General features: G+C 38.6%; 1 long non-coding RNA gene across 1 annotated transcript in view; it reads right to left on the bottom strand.

The window, feature by feature from the left end:
* Nucleotides 1–1115, bottom strand: part of LOC116696352 (uncharacterized) — a 21012-nt gene extending 19897 nt beyond the window's left edge. Inside the window, exon 1 of the long non-coding RNA XR_004333700.1 lies at nucleotides 1018–1115. This is a non-coding gene — a long non-coding RNA (uncharacterized LOC116696352). The remainder of the gene's footprint in view (nucleotides 1–1017) is intronic.
* Between the last annotated feature and the right edge of the window lie 6110 nt (nucleotides 1116–7225).

The raw sequence follows: 7225 nt of genomic DNA, 5'->3' as shown, positions 1-7225 counted from the left end.
GTGTGAGGTATCATTGAACTCAGCATGTAGTTTCCTTTTCATTGGCGACAATTTTTAGTGTCTGAGAGCTGCACAAATGCACAGTTGCAATTAGCGGCGTCCGCCAGTAACCCCGACACGGGCACATTAGCGAGGGCCTGTCCAATGCTGCTGGCAGCTTTAATTAATGATTTGGGACGGATGTACTGAGTGCATTTTTCCATAAATCATACTGACATACAGGAAAACACAATGTTCAAGCTAGTAGTGTTATTTTGGTGTTTCTTTGCATGATTAAAGGTATGGTGCATAGTTTCTCTACCCCATTAGAAGTTCTAAGTATTGACAACCAATCTGTGGCAAATCCATATGATACAAGCCTTCCGTGATCGTGCATCGACCCCACCCCTCCTTCACACAGTGAAGGACTGTGATGGACTTTTCAGAAGAGGTCATTTAATTCACTTGATTTTCTGCATGTGAATGTTGCCAGACACCAGTTTCTGAACAACTGAGTTGTGTGGAGCTGAAATTCTTAGCTTATAATTAGCTTTGTATCAACTTATTTAGCAATTGCTTGAATGTAACGGACATTCATTATCATAAAAAAGTTACGCACTGACGATTTAACAAGCTTATTTTTTTTAATGTTTGCTATTGATTTTTAGTAAAGGCTACTTGTAAAAACTCAATTTGTCTATGGCATCAACTTGCTGCTTTATGTTAATACAAGTTGTATTAACATAAAGCAGCAAGTTGATGGGTTTCCACGCAAATTTTGAGTAAAGTCAACTAATATGGGATAACAGTGTAAAAGATGTATCATCCTGTCAGTCAAACTGCCCTGGAAAGCATTAATCAATCTTTTGAAACTAAAAATGCATTGTTTGGCAGCTATAATTGGCAACAGTGCTCCCAATGCATGTTATTATATCACTTTAAATTATGTTTACAATGATATGTTGTCCAGCTGCCAAATTCCTGCCCATGCGTGTTGATGATAACTCCCTCTGTTGGTCTAGAGAGAGTAGACGTCACTGTTGTAGTCAAGACCTCCTAAACCAAGACAAAGTCATCACCAAAACCAGAGTGTACTGAGACAGAGACAAGACCAAGACCAGACCAGTGCCAGACAGCCAGAGTTTCTCCTGCCTTCTGCATTGACTTTCTTGGGAGTACGTGTTGTGGAGGCAGGAGAGGGGGGTTAACAGCAACACATCTAACATTAGAATTCAGTCAAGTTATTTGTTACATTTGAAAGCATCAAGTTTTACATCCAATCACAGTAATCATGTTGACACTTAAAATTATACAATGCACAGGCAATTTAAGGATATCCCTGCAATGGTGATCTTGACAGTTCTTAAAATAAAATCCAGAGTCCTCTTTATCCATGGCCGAGTAAAAATGTTGCCAATTCCAAGACCAGAGTGAGACCTTCAAAAAGTGGTCTTGAGACTGGTCTTAAGACCAAGACCGATCTTGAGTACTATAACACTGTTGTCTGGCAGCATATAAATTATCCAGCATGGTTTGCAAGGAGGGGTTTTAAGGAGTTTTGATTGGCTAGTGCTAACTTACATCTCAAAGATTTTAAATATGCACACTTCACCTATTTCTTGTCAACAGGAGTTTTTTTTAAAACAGACACCCTGGAGTTGCTGGTGTTTGGAGCCCAAGGACATGCTCCTTATTTATCCTCAGCAGGACATAGGTACCCGAAAGTGTTTCAATTCATTAATGAGCTATCAGTTACCACTAATTACCAAAACAAATAAAGTAAATTTTTTTAACACCTTAAAGCCTACTCTCAATCCAACCAGGGCTGCAACTATTTTAAAGAGTGTGCAGTGAAGTATAAAGTAGGATGCTTCAATTTCTACAGCTTTAAATTTTTGATCTTAGAGTTAGGCATGAAAGAACGGCATTTGTTGTTCAATGGTTTCAAACATCTTTCGGGCACCATGTTTGTTAATTGTGGGTGTAAAGAAACTACTGGATTTCAGCACTACACACAAATTAGATCTCTATGTATTTTCATCCATTTAGCAGAGTAGTACTTCCTTGAAGATAGCTACACCACCATTCTTCAACAGTGAACCAGAGAGAGAGTTGGTGTTATGGTCTCCAGGTCTGATCATGAAGTGTGACGGAGGATATGAAACTGGATGGGTGAGGGAGGAGGGATACAAGCAGGGTGGGAGAAAAAGAGAGACAAAGATATGATAAAGGGAGACAGGGATGATAAATGTTGGTCATAAACAAGAGACACAAGACCTCTGCAGTCTGTTAGGCCGGCAGAGAAGCCAACGCTAAAGACTGCTTAATGCTGTAGAGATCAATAAGCATTTATTCTTCTCTGCAAGCAAACCCAGATTCATAGGCATATATAATGTGCATACATGCAAACACAGATACACATGAAGGCATTCAGAAGCAGGCAAGCAGTCATATGCCATTGAATTATGTATTTATTGTACACTGCATTGTCTTGTAAATTTGCGATAAATATAAGATTTTTTAACAGGATTCTGTGCAAAGATTAATTTTGTGAGGTTGACTTTTTTATTCTTAGCCACAAAAGTTAAAGTTTGATCATGTTTTAGACTAAGAAAGCACAACCAGAAACGTTCTGTGAGGGAAGTATTTTGGAAATGTTTGAAAGTACAATTGCGTTGGTGTATTCCAAACAGCACATTTGCTCATTTGAGATAGAAATTAAGAAGTAATCAGTAGGCCATTCAAACACAAACACGCACACACACGCACGCACACACACACACACACACACACACACACACACACACACACACACACACACACACACACACACACACACACACACACACACACACACACACACACACACACACACACACAAACAAGCACACAAGCTATCAGTGGGGAAATAAGTGTTCTGATCCTTTACTTTGGTAAAAGTACCAAGTCCTCCAAACCTGATCACACAGGTTTCTTGTTCCTACCCTCTGATATGAGTGTTTCATAAATTAGCACCTCTAGCAGTGGCAGGAAATACAACCCACAGAAGAATCTTGAATTGGTACTTAAGTACAGTACTTCAGTAAATGTACATTCCATCACTGCAAACTACAACTCTCTGTCTGCAACAGCATGTTTCTATTGTATTATATTCTAATCTGTTCAATTGTATTATATTATATTCTTTCGGTTAACCTGCTGTAATCAGTTTCTTAAATCTCCGGAGCAGCATGGTGAATGTCAGCAGTTTGATCTGTTTCCTTTAGTCGGCCGTTGTCCTCCATCTCCCCCATTATCCTCCACGGGAGATTCCTTTAGGATTTATACCTCTCTGTTGTCAGCTCTGTGGTCAATATTTATGAAGTACATTACTGCACTACAGAGTGTGTAGCTGTTGTGCAGTTGAGTCAGGCGACCATTGATTCTCAGCTCTGGGTTGCTGAGGCTCTGAGCGTGTAGGGAAAAGACGCAGAGCTTTGGTCCAAGCACGTTACAGTGGTTTAAACTGGGCTCAGGGGTCGCTCTCTTATGTCCCTGCTGGAGCAATAAATATGTCCTCAAGTCTGCTACCTGCTGACAGATTAGGGTGCCTGCTGCTGCTCGCTAGTGGTCAAAGGAAACACTGCATAGTTCTCTCAGTAACAGTTTGGTAACATGAGCAATTCTGTCACTACTTTACCAATACAGATTATCATAGAAGAAGCATGAGTCTATGTTTATGACATATTTGGTTTGCCATTTCAATAAACACACAGATCCACAAAGGTACTGTATATTCTGGGAATGATCAGTTATTGCATGTCACATATGTGAGATTTCTTCACATTACGTAAGGTGTGTAAGGTGTAAGGAGAGTAAATAAAGTTGTTGTTTTTATAGTCTGGATCCTTATCAACAAACATGAAGTCTTAATCCCAGAGAGCTTTTTTATAGTATAGAAGAAAAGTAACACCACAATCATTTAAAATTTTATAAGAAACTGAATACCTAATTCAACCACTACTGATTACTTAATGTTGAAGTTAAAATACCACAGAATTTACACTTTTAAAACCATCATTTTGAATGTATGTGGTTTGAATTTGAAATTGCAAGTGGTTCAATTTCAAACTCAAAGTCACAAACTCATAATTGCTTATCTGAATTTTTCCAACCCGGATCGTAAGACAGAACCTAACCTGTTTGGACAGACATCTAATCAGTCTGATCTATTCCTTTCAAGCTCAAAATAAGTTTTTTTGTCTCAAATTTTGTCGTCTGAATTCAAATAATCCAATATTAGCAACCTTAGTTGGTTGCCTTTACTCAGCTTTGGACACTTAGATTTGTATCTTGATTCGTGAAACCTAAAAGATTTTTTTTAAATCACACCAGTTGCCTTGAAATGACCTTCTGGAATTTACAAAGATGGCAATTCAAACCACATGAGTTCAGAACGATTGTTAATAAAGTAAAATACTTAGATGCTGTAAACATATTTGCATTTAATTTCAACAGCACATATTTAGTAACTGAATTTTACAATAAGGTACTAAGTTGCCTGTAAGATTAAACTTAGTTTGATGCTTCTATATATAGAGCCACATGCACAGCATCAGCATCCCCTGTTAAAGGCTAATTGACCTTATTTTAGATAAAGCTATGTGTAAAGCCAGAGGAAAGCAATGAGTCTATCACATCTACATCTTTTCTGCTGTCTTATGTTATGAATTACATCATGTGCTTCTAATGTTTAACAGTTTGTGACAAAAATGGCACCAAATATCTTGCAATATCCTTATGAGTGTCATCATGAGAAGAAGATTAAATATTCCATTTGGACACTTGCTCCTAGGCCACCAATAAGGATTGCAATGACTATTAACAAAATGTGCCTAACACATTTTAAACTGATTCATAAAATTGTTAAGCAATGATGAGCTGATCATCCGTGATGGCAAAAGAAGCCCAGACAATCGTCAGATTTCATTTGAGAACAAATTTGAGAGGATAATGACTAAGCTTTGCGTCGCTGTTTGACCCCTCGGGCTGCAGCCATTTAAATGAAAATGACACTGTTTATTTGGAGAACAAGATGGAAAGAATAATATAAAGCAGACTGGAGTTGTGAGCATGATTTTAATTTTTCTTTTTTTAACAATATATGAAAGTTGTTGCTCTAGATTTGTATGTGTGTTTGTGTTTGTGTGTGTATGTTTGCCAGAGAAGGGCAGTTTAATTAGCAGCAAAGGGCTTTATTCAGATAACTGTGATTTGAACTGTGAAGAGACTTTAATTAGTTGCTGGTGGCTGCAACAGGCCACAGCATGACCAAGCTCACAGCAAATAGTGGACAATTCCAATATAGTGAAAAACTCTGTGGTGTTAATGGGTCTGCTGGAGTGAGAGAGATGAGCAGTGAGAGGAGTGGTGGAGGGGATAGGGAAGGAAGGCTGGGTGAAGGCTGGAGGGTTGAAAGGGGTCACAGAGTGTAGCGTGACTAGCAGAACGGGACAAGATGTGGGAGGAAAGTGGATGCTCAGCGCTTTTAAAAGGGGTTGTAGGAGGTTGGTGAGAGTGGAGTGGTGGGATTACACAGGGGAGAAAGAAGAAGGGGATCATGGGAGGAAGGCTAGACTGTTTAGACGGGGTTAAAGGGTATGAAAAAGAAAGATGGTGAGAGGTCAGAAGCACAGTTAGGAACTTTGAGATTCCATTTATATGTATGTATCTATGACCAAAGATGAAATGCCAGTCAATTAAAACTGAACTGCATGGTTAAATGTTAACATAAACATAAACATGTTGATTTTTCTGTGTTAAACCAGACCTTGACCTTTCCCTAACATAGAGAAATATATTAAATTTACAACAGACACAACCTGTTCAATAATACAGGTTACTGATCAGACTTGCTGCAACATTAAACCACAGGTTGTTTAAAGGCAGACGTCTCATCAGTGTGAGTGACAAGTAACGAGGTGAGACTGTGATCATTTGAGAGGAAGAAGAAAAAAACTATGAACTTGATTGGCAAAGGAAAGACTATCCTCTGTTCTCTCATGCCCATCAAAATATAATGTGAAAAAGAGAAACCAAGGTCAGGAAAATGAGTGATTTAGAGAGACAGACGTACAAAGGGAGGAAGTTGGAAAAAAAGCAAATAGAGATATAATACACAAATAGAGTCAGCTGAGTGGTTGATGAGCCAAGACAGTCCTGTTTGACACACTTGCCCTTTTCCTTTCCCTTTACTGTCTCCATCAGACCCTCAAGGTCTTTCTGCTTTGTCTATGCTGTCTGACCAGATGCCTGCTGTTATTTAACAGTGTGTCTGGCTGTGTGGTCTTACAGGGAGAGAGACACAAAAGACTCGAAAGAAAGAGATAAAGTACAAGTAGTGATAAAATGAAAAATACAGTGGTATAGAGATGAAGGGTAAGAGAGTGTCTTCCGCTGTTCGCCTGCTCTGGTGGAGAGTAAGAAGTGCCAGGATGTCACCTCAGCTGGAGTCACCAACGGAGTGTTTTTGACACTGGAGGGCAATAGTCTCCTCCTGTGAACCTGACTGATTCCTGCATGGCTGCAGATGCTCGGTCTCTTTCCCTTTCTTCTTCTGACTTTCTGTCTCTGCTGGATCTAAGTAGCATGAGCAGTCCTATATATCGGATTTAAATTGTTTGATTTAAACGCAGAAGAAAAACACATTGATAATCCAACAATCTATTCTAAAAAGCTAATGGACTAATAATAGTCTATTCTATTCTCTGTTTTAATGGAAGAGTCTTAATGGATTCCTTGGATTTTTATTTAATAGCCAGCGTTGTTTTTAAAGCCATTTCTTTTAATCCAGGTGAAGCCACTATTACCTCCCTAATTAAATCAAAACTGCAGTTAGAAAAAAAGAAGAAAAGAGGCAGGAAGAAAGGAGAAATTGTAACATTGATAATAAAAGAGTTTAATTTTCAATTCAATTAAATTTTATTTATAGTATAAATTCATAACAAGAGTTATCTCGAGACACTTTACAGAGTATAGGTCTAGACCACACTCAATAAAAAAAAGAAAAAAAGGATTTCCTGTCTCTCTCCAGTCTGTGCCGATGGGTGGAGACTCTTACTCAGCATTTCTCGACATCTTGCTGAATCAAAAAATCTGCAGATAGATTCCCTGGATCTGTCACACTGAAGCACGTCAAGCAGCCAAGTGGCATCCTTGTTTTTCTTATCTTCTTCTTTTAGTGACACTCCCTTACCATATTATGTCA

The sequence above is a fragment of the Etheostoma spectabile genome, chromosome 10 (genome assembly GCF_008692095.1).
Source record: "Etheostoma spectabile isolate EspeVRDwgs_2016 chromosome 10, UIUC_Espe_1.0, whole genome shotgun sequence".
Classification (NCBI taxonomy): domain Eukaryota; kingdom Metazoa; phylum Chordata; class Actinopteri; order Perciformes; family Percidae; genus Etheostoma; species Etheostoma spectabile.
Note: the sequence above shows the minus strand (reverse complement) of the source record. Positions and strands in the feature narration are given on the sequence as shown.